This window comes from Erpetoichthys calabaricus, chromosome 2 (genome assembly GCF_900747795.2).
Source record: "Erpetoichthys calabaricus chromosome 2, fErpCal1.3, whole genome shotgun sequence".
Lineage (NCBI taxonomy): Eukaryota > Metazoa > Chordata > Cladistia > Polypteriformes > Polypteridae > Erpetoichthys > Erpetoichthys calabaricus.
This window is the reverse complement of record NC_041395.2, coordinates 290,541,724-290,558,459: the sequence shown is the minus strand read 5'-3', so window position 1 is coordinate 290,558,459 and position 16,736 is coordinate 290,541,724. Positions and strand designations below refer to the sequence as shown.

The following is a 16,736-nucleotide window of genomic DNA, read 5'->3' as shown; positions in this document are numbered from 1 at the left end:
ACAATCTTCCACAGTCTCCTTACTGCAAAGCAGCAGCACTACCACTGTGCCACCTGTGAGGACATATGATATGATATGGAGATATTAAAAGAAAAGACAGTTATGAAGTCATGAGGGTAGGAAAGCACACATTTATTTATATAGACAAGGCACTGACAGGAAGATATGGTGACAAAGTTATGAAGAAGTAAATAAATTAATTCATAATTGCATGAAGGCATAAAAAACAAAACATTGCAATCATGACGAAAAACTTCTCATTTGGACCACGAGCACAGGTTGAGCACATCCAAACATTCCTCAGCCTACCTTACCTCACCTCAGATCAGCTTGAAATGGCAGCAATTAATTCGAGTTCATTTCTTAATTTCTTTAAAAATTAAGTTCACTCATCCACCCTTTTTAAAGACCAATTAATCCATGGTGATGGAGTTAAAGTTGATCCCAGCAGCATCAAACACAAGGCTGAAACAGACACTGGGCAAGGTGCCCATTAATCTCAAGGCAAACTGTTGCAGAAAGCCACCCTCAGGCGCATATGGTGGACTTGCACTTGTCAATTAACCCGAAGTACAAGTCTTTAGGATGTTGTGGCAAACTATAATACCCACCAAAACAGGGACATTGTCAGGATTCAGACCCTGGGCTTAGGAGTTGTGTCACAGTGCTTGCAGAAAGAAACAAGTAAACAAAAAGCATATTACTTGAAATAACATGCATAAATAACATAATTAGAGCATTTAAATGCTAAAACCGTCATTCCTTACAATTTAATGAGGTTAGGGGTGCAAGAACCCCACGAATGCATAAATCTGCTAATTTGTTTTGGGCCCATAATTGCTGTATATTCTAAGTTTATTGCACTAAATAAGATGCAAAAAGCTACAAGAAATGCAAGACAGAATGATCACTGCACCAGCAAATCACACCTGTAAGACGGGCTGCCGAAAAAAAAGACATGTGAACTCCTCCAGACAAAGTGCATGGTTCAGCAGTTTTTTGGTGAAATGTAACTTTTCACAAAATGTAACTTATTATAATAAATGTGTGTATATTTATGGTAGTAAACTGCAAAAATGATTAATATTACAGATGCTAAAGAAACCTAACAAAACACTAAGTAAAAAACAAACATTCACAACACAGTACAGTCTGGCAGATGATGGTGGTATAATTATGAAATTAAATCCCTTGTGAAAAGCCCCCTGAAAGTTATGTACAGTTTTACCACAATGTAATAACAATGTATGTGAAGATTTGTAAAAGTTGGAAGAACTCCCAGACAAAGACATTTTCCAACAAGGACAAAACTACAAGAACAAGCTGGCACAGGACAAGATAAATCCAGAGAAAACTGTAATCTGATGGGTGTAATTTTAATGCAATTGTGCAGTAAAGTGTTGAAAAAAGACTCCACCGATTATGATCTTGCCAGGTTGTTATGGCTCACTTTTAAAACTATCGTCCAGATCTTTCACCCAGCAGCCCTCATGGCAAACAGTGAAGCTGCCCAATGACACAGTACTTCCAGGGTTGCTGGGATTTGCAGAACATTTAAGTAGCAGAGCTATAGAATCATGTGTCGTTTTTCGAAATAGGTTGCAAAAATCGCTAAATTATTTCAATTGATTTATTGTTGATAAACAATGAGCAAGTTCCAAAGCAGTACATAATGGTTTAGTCAGGAGCACTTTAACTTTGTTTCATAAACTCCATTTTTATTATGTAGCTGGAAGCCACAGAAATTAAAAAAAGGTCAAATCATCTAATAGTGTCAGTCCCATGAAATTAGAATTAATGCATTAATGGGGGTTGTGGTACCTTGGTGGCACACCAGATAGCATTGACACTACACAATACTTAACCCCAATATGACTCCTTTGATGTCTTCTCTACTCTGTGTCATTTGTATGTTCTTCACTTATCTGTTTAAGATAAAGCCCTGCAGTCCAGTGATATCCAGGTCAATAAGTGACTAAACTGGAGGAAGTATGCCCTCTGATTGCCTGATGATCAGTCTCGGCCTAAGTGTGACAATGTGCTGGATAGACCGACAGATTAAAAAAAGGTGGGTACAACTCCTCTCAAGTGCTGACATGTAGGCATCACGTGAAAGGAAGAAGTCTTTTATTTGTCCTGTACCTGAAATGTTAGGATTGTGTTCACATAAACTGGATTACACAGTGTAGCTGGACGGGATGATTGACTAGATAATTAAAGAACTGCTTCATATCCATCAGTGTACTTGGCGACAAATTCCACCCTGATCCACAAGCAATGAAAGTGAGGCAGTCAAAAGGATTAGCCTGGCAACTTCTTTCACTGTAGAAGAAAAGGTCAACACCATTTGGGATCACTGGCTTGGCTCCAGCCTCCCCCTCACAATGACCCGATTTGGCAGGCCCTTTTCATGCAGAGTGCTCTTTCTAAGAAGCAGTATTAGTTTATATGTGGAGAGATATGCGAGGGCACAATGACGTCCACAAAGTTTCTGTGTGTGAGGGGGAACAGATTAAAAAGAAAGCCATAAACAAGGGCCTAATTCATTTGCTTTTCCACATTCATATGACATTTACAAACAATTCTAGTTTTGCATTAAATGAGCAGTTTTCAGCTTTCCTAGACAATTGGATTTTATAACTTAACACTTATATAGGCTGTAAAAAGAGCAAAAGACAAAAAAAAGTCACTTTAAGGTATGAACTAGCAATATTATGATCAAAAGAATCTCCTCTCATCCTCAAACCGACTTAATCCAGTAATGTGGTCTAAAGCCTATAATAATAGCACCGGTCACAAGGCAGGAAACAGCCCTACACAGTCACCAGTAACTCACAGAGAATGCCAAATAAAAATGACCCGTTACTGATTAGCAGTGAAATCTGGGACAAATAAACAGCGAATGCAATGCATGCACCACATTAGGTATAAAATAAAACAATACTTGAAGTGCACGCATGGAAGCACAGCTTCAGTGACCAGAGTACTGCGTGTGTATCCCGTCACCCCCACCAATACTTTATTTTTTCTCTGGTACCCCTATCACATAACAAAGAGACAGGTTAGTCTGAATAGTGACTGAGTGAGAGAGAGAGAGTGTGTGTGTGTGTGTGTGTGTGTGTGTGTGTGTGTGTGTGTGCAAGCCTTGTGAACTGCTGCTGTCCAATCCAGCATTGCTCTACCTGAAAAGATGCAGAACTCCACTAACAATTAATGAATAATAGGATTTTGAAAAAGGATAGATGAATGGAGGCTACAACACACATCCCAAACACTAAATGCTTTTAAGGAGACCCCAAAAAAACTCAGGGGTTTTGTAAATGAAAGTGAGTTGCTATCAGACCAACATTCCTGCAATTATACTAACTACACTAACATCTCCCTGCTCACTGATAAGCTTCTTGAATGGGTTTCAAAACTGAACCCATCAACAGGGCATAATTAGAAAATAAGCTAACTATGCAAAATGAAATGCTCTTTATCTACCGGTGATGATTCCAACAGACAACAGCATAAATTTATAACACACCTAGCATGACATCACAAACACAATGACGAGGTCATGAGACACAAGACAACAGAGCTGTTTAAACACATAAAACTATAATGGTAGAAAAGTCAAAATTCGTAAATTAATCAAAACAAAACTTCGATAAGAGAAACAGCCAAAAACTATAAAATAAACAAAAATACACACACAACATTATTATTACACCTACTAAGTATGAAACCATCAATCCACTTACTAAATCTTCTTGATATAACTTTTGTGGTTGCTAACAGCTGACGTTAACCTGGGCGCAGATCAAGAAGCAGCTCAGGGCAGGCTGCCACTCTCACACCCAGACACACACACATCCCTCACTCATAATGGCCAATTTAGAGGAGGTAATTTACCTAATGTGCTCATGTTTAGGAGGCAAACCAGTGTTCCTGAGAGAAAACCCTTGTAGATAGTGGAATGTGCAGGCTGTCAGCAGAACCCACAAGTGAGACTCAAGTGAAATTATGCTCATCAGTGTTCACAAGGTACTGTACATGCAGCACGCAAGGAGACCATTAATGTTCTGAATTCAAATTAATTTCCTTACTAAATATTCTTCAGGCCACAGAATTAGAAAATTGTGCTATTTTGCCCTTTCTATCCGAAGGTCCTCTGAGTGTCTTTGGGTGTTCCAAAAATACAATCGTTAAGTACTTCAAATTTTATTCTAATGATCACAGAATGTATCATCATTATTATAGCAGTTGCCTTTGCCCAAAATGATGTACAAAAAAAAAAAATCACAATACTTAAAAAGACTTTTGAGAGATTACTGGAGTAAAGAATGCTTGGCACAACATGGAGGCCCAAAGTTGATAAAAACTGGGTTCAGTGTAGTTATATATCAAAGATGAGCATAGAGGGGGTGAAAATCAGAAATCAGCAGTCTCAAAATGGTTTGTGAAGTGCTGCGTTTTTTAAAAAGGATTCACACATTCCACCATCAGCTGCAGTCTTCACAAGCATCAACTGAGAAAGCAAGCAATACAAGTGCTTCATGCTCTTCTTGCTCAGTACCATCTTAACTGCCTGATGTTCGACTCCACATTAAGTGTATATCTGGTCTGAGCCGCAACAATGAGTCAAAACAAAAAAACTCCTTTAGAAAGAAAGTCGTGGGATGCCAAGTATCTCATGATGTGTTTTTCCAGTGGTTGAATCATGCAGAACTTTTTACTGGTACTGAGAGCAAACCTTCCACATGTTCTACCCTTAAGCACTCTGGCAGAAGTAGTTGTAAGCAACAACAATGGAGTAAGTAACAACTGCATGTAACATGTTTGATCGGCCACAAGCCATTTCATTAGAGTTTATTCTGCACAAATTTCCCTCTAGCCATTCTGCACACTTCTCTGATTTCCCTTTGATTAGATTACCTCGTGCATGTGAAATATTTGAAATTCCTCTCTGCACAAAGCCTTTAAGTACCACACTCCTTATACTTTGGAGTTAAAGATTATAGTGCCGCACTCTGCCTGGTGTATTCAGGACAGAGAAACAATAAGGGGTCTCCATAGAGTATCTTGAATATAAAAATGAAAAGCTCAGTATCTTCTCACTGGACTGTAGGCAGTGTATTTAACGGATGAAAATTGTTGCAGCTATACATATATACACAAATATATAAAAAGGCTGTTCCTGGATATCCAGAATAACATGGTCTGTGATGTACTGAAATTATATCATGGAATTAAATGTATTTAGAATAAACATAAGATTGTTAACAGTCTTAAAACAGTTTTCTGTTACATGGGAGCAGCACAAATTTACATTACTAACCACTCTGCCACATTGTACCCCTAGAAAGAAACAACCTCTTAATAAAAGATGCCACAATAAGAAGAGACTGAATGTGCCCTGGAGGAAGGCAAGTCTTCAGAAGAGCAGCCAAGTTGAAATCCTTAAGTCCTAACTATAATCTTAAAAGGACAAAAACAATTTTAGCTATGGGAAACACACAGCACTTTCCAAACCAGCACCCAGCAAATATAGCTATTGAAATTAATACAAATATTGGATAAACACCAGTCACTTAGGAGCTTCACACTGACATTGCCTCATTGAACATATTAAGGCATTCCGTCGTGGTCGTCATTTTGTCATCACTGACTAGTTGAATGGTATTGGGTTTACATAAATGAATGCAATTTTCATGCCTTTCACAGTGAAGGCAAACACCTGAGCTGAATGTATGGCAGCACACACTTTTGAAAGTTCAGAGGACTAAGGGCTTTAAAGGATGTTTTTTTATTCTCTTAGTAGCACAGGGTGATGGTGTCTGTAATATTGGGATACAAACCCATTCTATTACACTTGTAACATGCATTTGCTTTTCATGAAAGCTGACCTGTCATTTTCATTTACAAGCCACAGTTGATTGTGATACTTGATACTACTGTAATTTGGTGTGGCTTTAAAGTCAATAGTGCTCTGGAATGCTGCTGGATAAGACAGCGGCTTAGAGTGTAAAAATAATTTTTTCAATTTTGTATTTAGAATTTCAAATGGATGTAACTGACTGATTATTGATGTATCAATAACTCACACACACTCGCCATGTACAGATTTAGTTTGCAATACTGCATGACAAGTAACTTATTAAAACTTTTTAAAAATATCCTCTGTCAAAAAGTATGACCAGTCTAAAGAATTAATTTTCTAATCACCACTCTCAATTTGCTTCATATTTTTATTCCTTTCCTGACCTTCACTTAAAAGCATGCTTGGGCCACAAGGCTGAGAAGAGAAGGACAGTCACTTACAACCAAACACATACTTTTAAAATTATGCGTCTGTGACTAGCCAGTGGCTGGCATGCTGAAGCCTTGGAGGAAACTCCTATGGATTTGAGAAAAAACAAAACAACTCTTACAATCCAAGTATACCACTCTGAAACTGAACCTGAGACCCTAGCAAACAGGTATTGCCCACCATGCTATTGTATCAACACACATTTGTTTTAGAAACAAAGACACTCAATAGAAAAGTTACAAGTGATCTTGAAGATGCATCAAAATGTGGTCAACAACCCGTAAGTGAAATTTCCATGTGTATATTCCAGACAAATCATGGACATGTTTCTGTAAAAGGTTTTATATTAAGAATACAGGTTTCTTCTAAAATAAGCTTGACTGCTTAACAGAAATAAAAAACTTCAATGGTTACAAGAACTGAGTCAGGGCCACCTATCCAACATGTACTGCTATCACCAGTTGTACTCAGAGCTAAGACAAGTTAACATGTCGTGTGTGTGACTCACAACTGTAGTAGTGAATCCATCTTGCATTGTTCTTGAGCAGGCTCCAAAAATGTGAGACGATTGTGAAAGAGTTGTGAAAGCCCCAAGAAGATCGAAAGGCCATTCCTTTGAATGTGAAGTTTGATGTGATCAAGCACTTTGATGCAAGAGAGTTTAACAAAGTTGTTATGTGGGCTCCGCACTTGACAGCATCAATGGTGTGTACAGTTTATCAGACTGCTGCTACTCCTCCTCCTATGTAAGCTTACCCGCTGTTTTCACTGAATTCTTGAGCTTTCTTTTTGCTGTTTAGCATTAAGAACGGATCTGTGAGAGAGACTAGTGCTTCATGTGCTGTACACTCATCCAACAAAAGAGCACAATGAGAGCAGGTACGCAGCTTCTTAAACAGCAAAGGAAGAGAAAAGTTATCATCACTGATATTACTGAATTATGTTAATATTTATGTTTTTCAGTGTTGTTCAAGAAAATATTGGGGTCATTATTAAGAGCTAAGAAACTCTTAAGATGTTTTCAATTTAAATAGTAATTTTTATGTTTGCATTACATAAAATCATTTTACGACAAAGGGGTTTAAAGGAATGGTTTAGGTTCATAAGGTGGGGAATTCTATGTATAACTGGTAAAAGAATGGAATTTCTCCAAACCCAAGTTCAAATGTGTGTAGGTGTACACACACGCACACATACAGAGTTAGGTTGGGGATACTGCTTTTTAGTTAGTCTAGTCTGAAACTAGGTGCACACTGATAGAAGCTGGTACCAAAAATGAAAGACGTTAATACATAATTAAAGATTTACTATTAAGCATTGGGTTGTCTCTTTGTAAAGAGTTTGTGGATTTGGAGAATTGCGCTTTCATCAAATGATGACCCAGTAATAACCAGCTGCCCACTTTCCTGTCACCTGCCATCATGCTTCCTTAAACCCTATAGACAAGCTGAGCCATTCCAGACATTTAATACCAATGTATGTCCCTTTTATAAAGGTTTTTACATGTTGACCTGTGCAGAGTTGATTAAAAAAACAGAGCAACTGCAATCAAGTTATTTTAAGGTTTTACTTTTCAAACTTGCAGTAATACACATGTACGCTTCAGAAACACTGCTTTATGACCCCACTACAATCACGTTGAAATTTTTAAGAAGTCTTGTTACATACATCAAACACACTCAGAGTAACTCGTATGGGGCTGTGTAGCTGCACACCAGTCACAGTACCTCCCCCACATCTGATCCCTGTCCACCGTTCAAGCATCTATAATAGGCATGTAAGCATTAGAACTGGACTATGGAGCAATGGAAGGACGTGGTCCGGTCTGATGAACCACATTTTCTTGTAAATCATGTGGACAACCAGGTGCATGTGCATCATTTACCTGGTGAAAATATGGCAGCAGGACACACTATGAGAAGACAATCCAGCAGAAACATTGTGATGCACTAGACAATATTCTCCTGAGAAACCTTACGATCTGGCATTCATGTTGTTGTTACTTTGACACATACCACCTACCTATAGATTGTTGCAGACCACATACTGTACATCCCTTCATGGCAATGATATTCCCTGATGGCAGAGGCCTCTTTCAGCAGGATAGTGCTCCCTGCCGCACTGTAAAAATTGCCCAGGAATGGTATCCTATTGAGCATCTATGGGATGTGCTAGAAAAAGAAGTCCGATCCAGGGAGGCTCTACTTCACAACTTACAAGACTTAAAAGATCTGTGGCTAACGTTTTAGTGCCTTCTTGCGGAGTCCACATCTTGGTGTATCAGAGCTGTTTTACCAGCATTAGGGGTATTTAAACAATAACAAGCTAGTGGTTTTAATGTTGTGACTGATCCGTGTTATGTGCACATGATTTCTACAAATGGAAGCATAAGGAGTACATTGTTAAAACTGATTTGTGTTTTCTATTAAGTAAAATAAAATAAAATGTTGTCAAGTGTGCTTATATTTGAGTATACAGTAAGTCCTCATGATGCAAAGTCACAAGTGGGGCTGGAGAAACAAAATGGACAGCTCACTATGTAATGGAGAGCTCGCTATGTACACTAAACCCTTACTCAAGGATGCCTTTAAAAGGTAAAAACCATTTAGAACATACAGGCAAACATTTCACCAAGTGTAAAATTGTGATGAGTCGCACACCACTTTATAATATTGACAAGTCCCTAAACACTATTTATTGAGCCCATTAAAATGTATATTTTTACCCCTTGCCTGGGTATGAATCCTGTGTAAGCTCTTCAGAGCTGCACGATTCCTTACAGCTGCTGGAATACAATTGGAAGTAAAACAGTGTGTTATTTTTAGCACCTTCTAGCTCCACTTTCCAATCATGCCATAAATTTTACATAAACTAATAGTATTGTTTAATAATTAAGAAGTTGAATTTAATTTATGATAGCATTAGTGGTGAACCAAATGGTAGCACTTCACAACAGACAGATGACAGACGCTGGACGCCCGCTTGTTCAAGTCATTCCAGGTCATTAAGTTCCCGCTAACGTCAACGGACAGACTGACTTTGTAAGATATGAAAAACAGCCTCTTTCAGCCTCTCACAAGCGTAGAAATCAGCTGCCTGCCATACAGTACAGGCTTTAAGAGAGCATGAACAAGCTGAAACATGAATTTCCTTTGCTTTGGAAGAGGAGAGGAGAGGCTCCTGGTAATAATGCCAACTTAATGAAGGCCTGCACCATCACACTGCCTGAAGGCGCTGAACTGGGTCACTTTGCTCACTCTCCCTCCAGACTGGTCACCTCTGATTTTCACACTACTCTAGCTTAAGACCTTACTTTAACAATGGAAGTGGAACTGCTGAAGGAGGATGGATTAGGCAGAGAAGACATGGGCTGGCAGGAGTGGGGGTCATGGGAGAGCTTCATTTTGATCACGGCTCCGTTTTGATTTCTACACAGTAGGCTCAAGTGTCTGGGAGATCAGTGTTCTTAAAAATCCCTCAGAGGCCTCATCTGGGGAGAAGGATCTCCACTTTGCATTTCTTAACAATCCTAAAGGCGAGAGTAATTCCTCCATAGCACTCACTGGGCACTGGGGAAGGGATTTCTTCAGCTTCTCCACGCCTTGGAGAAAATCTGAGCTCTCAAGGTCAAGCCTCTTTCATTTGTATGAAAGACCTTAGCAGCTCACCAGGTTGTTTCCAGTGAGTCTAATGTGCAACTAAAAACCAAACAACAGACTGTAACCAGCATCAATAACATAAACCATTTCACTTAATGCAAAGAAAAATGAAATCAAACTGGGGGGTTGGGTGGGTAACAGTGCTATTAAGCATGAGTGGGCACTGTATTTGCGGTGCAAGTAAATGTGACACCAGCCTGGCCTACTGCAAGGCTGCTGTAAATGTGAATCCAGTCTAGACCCACAATGCCACTGAAACTAGGTAGTGTTACCACCGATAGCATTGATTCTCTGAGTGCACTAGTTAAGATAGGCACTGTATGTTCCAAGTAAATGTGGCTCTAGTATGGGCTTACAATGACAGGGAGACTACAAAGTGCTACCCCCTTAACAGTAACTCTAGTCTGGGCCCACAATGCCTCCCAGAAGGTCACGGCAAACCCATTATTCCACTCAGTCTGGTCAATACTATTCATTATAATGGTGGCTTTTGTCACCATTTTGAATGGCATCGATTCTGGGCATGCATCACGATTTCCCAGTTTAAAGTGATTTCAATCTACACCCATAAAGGCATCCACTGTAAGTTTCTCTAGTCTGCACCTGCAATACCAGCAAGACTGGGCACTAATACCCCCCTATAAATGTGAATTTCTTGCGCATGTGACTCCAGTGTGGACACACATTGCTTTCAAATGGCAGTAAAAGGAATTCTTGTAGAGTAGGCACAAAGCTAGGAAGCCTGGGCAATGCTAACCTCTGTAAAAACAACTCAAATTTGATCCCAAAATGCCACAGAAAAGGGGTGGATATGGCAATTTTCCTATATAAGAGACACCAGTCTGGGACTACAATGCCACTGAGCCTGAAGCCCACTGTAAAAATCTTGCAGAAGTGACTCTAGCCCACAATGCCTTCACATACCAATACAAGTGACTCAAGTCTGGGACCCTATACACATTGCTAAACTTTGACAATGGCACTGGCAATACTAGCATGTTCTGCAAGACCCCTGTACCTGGTCAGAGCACTTAAAACACAGCAGATCCCAGACCCTTCTTGGCTTTAGTGTTCTACCGGTTATATGAACCCGAGATCTTCTGTCATGACCTAAGTTTGATTCAGTCTGTCGACCCCAGACCAGTTAATAGTCATGTAGGCACAAATTCTGGACAATTCAGGCAGTGCTACAGCAAAGCATCAAGGGACCAGCTGGGTGCTTTTATCCCACAGCCATCAATGAATAGACGACTTTGCTGCTCAGCCACCACAGGAACTTTCAAGTGAAGCCATGCATCTCTTTCTCTGAAGTGCTACAGGACAAGCAATGCGGAATGACTGAATGGACTGTCAACCTCGGCACTCTCTCATGTTCAGCTGGGTACCTCTACCTTTTATATTGAGGTCATCGAAGCCTTTCTGCCCATCAGCATCTTTTTTTTTTCACTGCCACTCTAATTTTATCATATGCAGCTAAAAGTTTGTGCCCTCAACCATTTTTTTGTGATCAGCTGGGCACCATGGCCACCTTTTGATTTGAAGAATTAAGCTGGGCACGTGTGACACACATTCATGCATATTCTCCAGGGAGTGTTAAAAATTTCACTACCTTTCAGTATGGAGGCTCAAACCTTCATAGACAGGGCACAACACAACCAACCATTCAAACTAAGCTTCAGTTTCTGACTCCAGAACCAGCCCATTCAGCAATTTTGTTTTACAGCGAAAGAACCCAGAGCACTGCATTTGAACAAAGGCACATACAGTGTCCATTGCCACTTTTCAGAATCATAGGCTGCCACTTACAGTTCAGTTTGTGTAAGAGTAATGGCACACACTTACTGGATGCACCACTATGACCAAAAGTAAACTTTACATAAAATATTAAGAGTTTAAACTATAAGGTGGTCAAATTCATTCCCAACTGTTGCTGTGTTCACAGGCTCTCAACCAGACAATAAATATGAGTTTCTTAGTCAGGAATTCCATGTGAATGCATTATGAACTCAGAGCAACAAGTTGGACAATTCAGACAAAACAAAGCTATTCGAATTGTCCGAGCTGTGATGCAATGCTGACCTTTCACCCTAGTCAACTGTAAAATAAATAAATAAATAAATAAATAAATAAAACATATAACCTGGTCAAACAAAAATGCAACTTTTTGGTCGAACCACATTTGGAGCAAACTGATACACATTTAATATGTTTTTTTTACTCTTTATTTCTTTACAAATGACATTTATTTTTTTATTGTTTTTATTTTTCGCAGACCAAATAACAATTCAACAGTAATCCAGCATTTCTCCAAATAGTCTGATTGGAAACCAACATAAACAAACTGAAGTGGGGAGGTGAAACATCAAAACTCAGAGGTGCACATAGTCCAAGGGCATGTCAACGCAGCATGTGATTGACGATGTTACCACAAGCCTGTGCACCAATAAATTTGATAACAAATGAGCTACAGTTCAGCATTTGTAAACCTACTTAGGATGATATATACTAAAGAAAAGTGTAGCCTAATGTAAAAACTGAACAGTGTGTTTCTTCATTCCTAAACTCACATCAAAAAATGGCCCACCTGATTGTGTACACAAACCAAATAGTAGCAGAAAATAAATATAAAAAGAGCAAAACTAAGAATGGTAAATTCTTATTAATGTAAAAAAAAAAACACTGACACACATTAAAAGTTAATTTTTATGGTGTTTTTCAAAGGCCACACAATCAGGCAAACTTCTTCACAGGAAGCTCCCAAATCTGGGACAAGTCAACAACCAGTCACAGTATGAGCCAGAAGGGGTACTGACTATGGCCTTCATTTGTTCACTGTTAAACCACTCTGCACTTTTCAGACCGTTCCTAGACTTTAAATAATATCTGAAATCTATCTCAAATGTCCTGAAAAAAGGGAGTATTCTTGGACCATTTTGATTTATGAATATGAAATTTACCCCAAATAATCACAAGCATTTATAATAAATATTCTTTTTCCATGTTTTCTCCTACACAATAAAATGTCAATATCCTTAAACTTCAAATACACTTTTTAATTAAGTCTTAAAAACAAAACTTTGCAAATCAATGCAACATAATTTTGAAAACATACAGCTAACAAAGAGACTCCTTTTCAAACAAACTTAAAAGAACACTAATCATCCTGCTCATGTCTAAAGTCAGAAAGTACACGCTTAGAGATAATTTTAAATGACATCTTATTAGTCAAATTTGTAATTCAATACCAATAAGTAGTTGCCCAAGGTCATTTCCAACTTATAGTACAGTATTAAACACTGCTTTCCAAAAGAAATAAAGGGAGGAATAAAATGGGGTTTACAAATATTCCTTATATAAATATTATTACATTTCCATGCCAAATGTTATGTCTGTAGTGCTACAGAACCACTCAGGTACACTTTACTGATGGTGTGCCTCTGAATGTTTAAAGTGTAGTTTGGGAGCATCAACAAAAAGCAGAGCACCGCACTGTTCAGTTGGCTTTAGTGTGACTGAAATAGTGAATGACATGCTTGTGATGATTTGTGCACTTGTGGTTAAATCACAGGATTCTGCTGTACTGTATTTGTTTTTATTATTGAGTGCAAGGCTATTGCGTCTTCCCCCATTTGCCAGGTTTTCACATAAACCATAGTAATCCCAACACAAATTACTGTGTAAATTATGTGCTATCTAGTCAGCTAATATTATGAAGTTACTAGATTGTGTTTCATGTATAGCAAATACAAATAAGCATCTGAATTTGGACAAATAACATACTTTTATTTGACGGTCTAGCTGGAGGCAGGGGTTGGGGGACCATGGACTTGGGATCTGCCCCTCCTTGCACTCCAAACATTAGGCAATAAAACTATTAGCCTACATAATGGCCTCTGCCCACTGCCTGGATGTAGCTAGTGATGAGTCCACTATAACCCTTAGGTACTTGACAGAACTGCAGATTCACTTTCTGTCTTACATTTGCTGTATGACTGGAAAAAAAGGAAATGTCTCCCGATCTGAGGTTTCCTTGGGTAAAGGCCCCGTCAACATAAGGAATAAAAATTTAAACATATACTTTGATTTTTGATCAATCAAATAATGGCCACAAACATAAACCAGGAAAGCCTGTTTTTTGGGCTGGAGTGGGTCACCACTGACTGGCTCAAGGACTTCAGGTTACTGCAGGTGGCACCATCTAAAACGGGTGTCCACTAACCCCATCTGGCAGAGTGACAATCTAGTCAGCACCTCCAATGTGGTAACAACCGACAAGCAGGTCTTGTGCACGGGATTATAAACTATTTACAGTCACAGAGACATCAGCATGTGCAGTATAAGAGTCGCACTATCACCTACCAAGGCAGGGAGTCAGTCATGGCATCTTCTGAAAACACCTCGGGTCACTCCGTGGGCAACAAGAGTCGGTGCGTCAGTTAGGAAGCCTTAGTCTGCCTAGAAGATTAAGACTTCGGCATGTCTTTAGTCAGCAGACCGCACTAAAACTTTACTGTTCAAGTAGGCAGTTTCGTACTTGAATACAAGACAAGCAAATGAGCAAAATCTTTGGAAACACGACAGTCCTTTTTTTTACTTTATGACTCTTGAGGCGGTTTGCTGTACCTAATGAAAAGGGACGGCGGCCCCATCCCCCTCTACACCCCTCAAATTTCACACATGCACAACTTTTCCTTTCGCCTCTCGTTCGCCGCCCCGCTGCACTCCCGTCACACTCACCGCTGACCGCCTCCATTGCGTCCCGACGGAGTAGCATCTCGAATCTGCGAGGAGGGTCCACCTTCTTTACAGCCGCCGTAGCCACGTTTCTTTGAGATCTTCTTCCTTCACTTTCTTTGTAAGTGAAACCTCCAGCGTCCCCACGTACACAAGCGCTAGGAGTTTGAATGAGGGCTCCTTCCAACTGAGTGAAGCTGCCCGTGCCTGTCCGTCTGGCAGCCCCTCCTTCAACCCCCCTCTTGCCTGTCAGATGAGGGGTCCGGCCCACCAGGGCAAGGCCAGCAACAGACTTTCCTGCTTCCTTCCTAGTAAGAAATCCTGACTCAGAAAAGAAGACGCGATTACGACCGACACTTTCTTAGTCCGGCTAAAAGAAGAGCGCACACTGGTGCTGGAAGAGCAGTTAAAAAAAAAAAAATGTAATTAAATAAAAAAACACGTGCTCGCGAGTTCACTGAGAATAAAAGGCTTCAAAGAAACCGAGTGAAAGTCTCATCGTATGTCATTTCTCACTTTGTCACTGGAATTGCACTGGGACGGCTATCGAATTCCAATCACCTGGCACGACTAGCATTTCGGAATGCCGCGTAAGTTAAGTGCAGCCCCCACACAAGGGAGGCGGGCGGCCACCCCACGCTGCGACTCGTGTATGCTGCTGCTTATTGACTCACATTATTTGGAATTAGGATTTTATTCCACCAGCCCCTTTTCTGGTCATTTTTTTTCTGACTCACAGTCGCAGGCTGGCACAGCACTCTGGAGATGAAACGCCAAGCCATCATAACTGTAATTTTATTTATATAAGTAGGCAACATAGTTGGCAAGGATCTGAGCTGTAAATCACAAGGTCTCCAGTTGGTAATGCGGCTTGATGGTAAAGGCATTAGCCTGTGCCTGGCTGGCCTGTATAGATTCATGGTTTAAAGACTGTACTGGAACCTATGGTTCCAGTTGGCAATGGCTCTTGGTTGCTAAGGAACCTGACAGTGTGGCTTATTGGTTAAGGCACTACACATTGTCCAATCAGCAGTATGGATTAATGAGTTGTTCACTGAACTGTAAACCACAACATCGGCACTTGGCAACTCGGTTTACTGGCTAAGGCAATGGACTGTTTCTGATTGGCACCGCGGCTTAGGTAATAGTCCGTAAACCACAAGTTCTGCAGTTTCCAATATGGCTTATTGGCTATGGCACTTGGTCTGTTATCCTCAAAGCTTCCATATGTCAGTGTGGGGTATTGGTTTAAGCACTGCACTGTGTCCAATTGCCTATTTGGATACATGCCTCATATTCTCTGGACTGTACACCATAAAATCAACACTTGGCAATATAATTTATTGGCTAATGCACTGCATTCTTAATTTCTACATGGGATTAATAAAGTTTATCTAATCTAATCTGATTATTTCCAACTGGCAGTGTGGTTTATTGGCTATGGCACTGAACTGTATACCACAAAGTTTTCGATCAGCAATGTGGCTTGTTGGCTAAGGGCAATGGAGAGATGCCAACTGGAGTTGTGGTTTTATTATCTTAGAAACTGGATTATAAAGAACAAGGTTTCTGTTTGTTAATGTTTATTATTGGCTAAGGCACTGGATTTAATGTCACAAGCTTTTCAGGTGACAATGTGTTTTATTGGTAAAGGATCTGGGCTGTTTACCAAAATATTTCCACTTGACACTGCAGCATAGTGGCTCATGTCTTAAAACTGCCCCAAGTTTTCTGGGCGACAGTTGGACCGCATGCCATATGGTTTCTACAAATGACAAGGTTTGCACTTGGCAATATGGCTTATTGACTTAATACCAGAGTATAAAGCACATGTTTTATTCTAAACAAATCCAAATCATATGATATCATCTACTGTTAAATGCTGGTCCATACTTGTAAAATTTTTATTTTTATACTGTATTAAGGATTTGTTCTGTTCTGTGTATTGTATTGTATTGACCCCCTTCTTTTTGACACCCACTGCACGCTCAACCTACCTGGAAAGGGGTCTCTTTTTGAACTTTGAACTGCCTTTCCCAAGGTTTCTT

General features: G+C 39.8%; 1 protein-coding gene across 3 annotated transcripts in view; it reads right to left on the bottom strand.

Annotated features, from left to right (window-relative positions):
- Nucleotides 1–16,736, bottom strand: part of LOC114647180 (leucine zipper putative tumor suppressor 2 homolog) — a 219,088-nt gene that overhangs the window by 65,537 nt on the left and 136,815 nt on the right. Inside the window, exon 1 of one of the 3 annotated variants that reach the window (XM_028795752.2) lies at nt 14,692–15,080. The exons of the other annotated variants lie outside the window; for them this stretch is intronic. The gene's annotated coding sequence lies outside the window, so the exon portion shown is untranslated. Of the gene's footprint in view, nt 1–14,691; nt 15,081–16,736 lie in introns of those variants that run through there. 3 annotated transcript variants of the gene reach the window in all.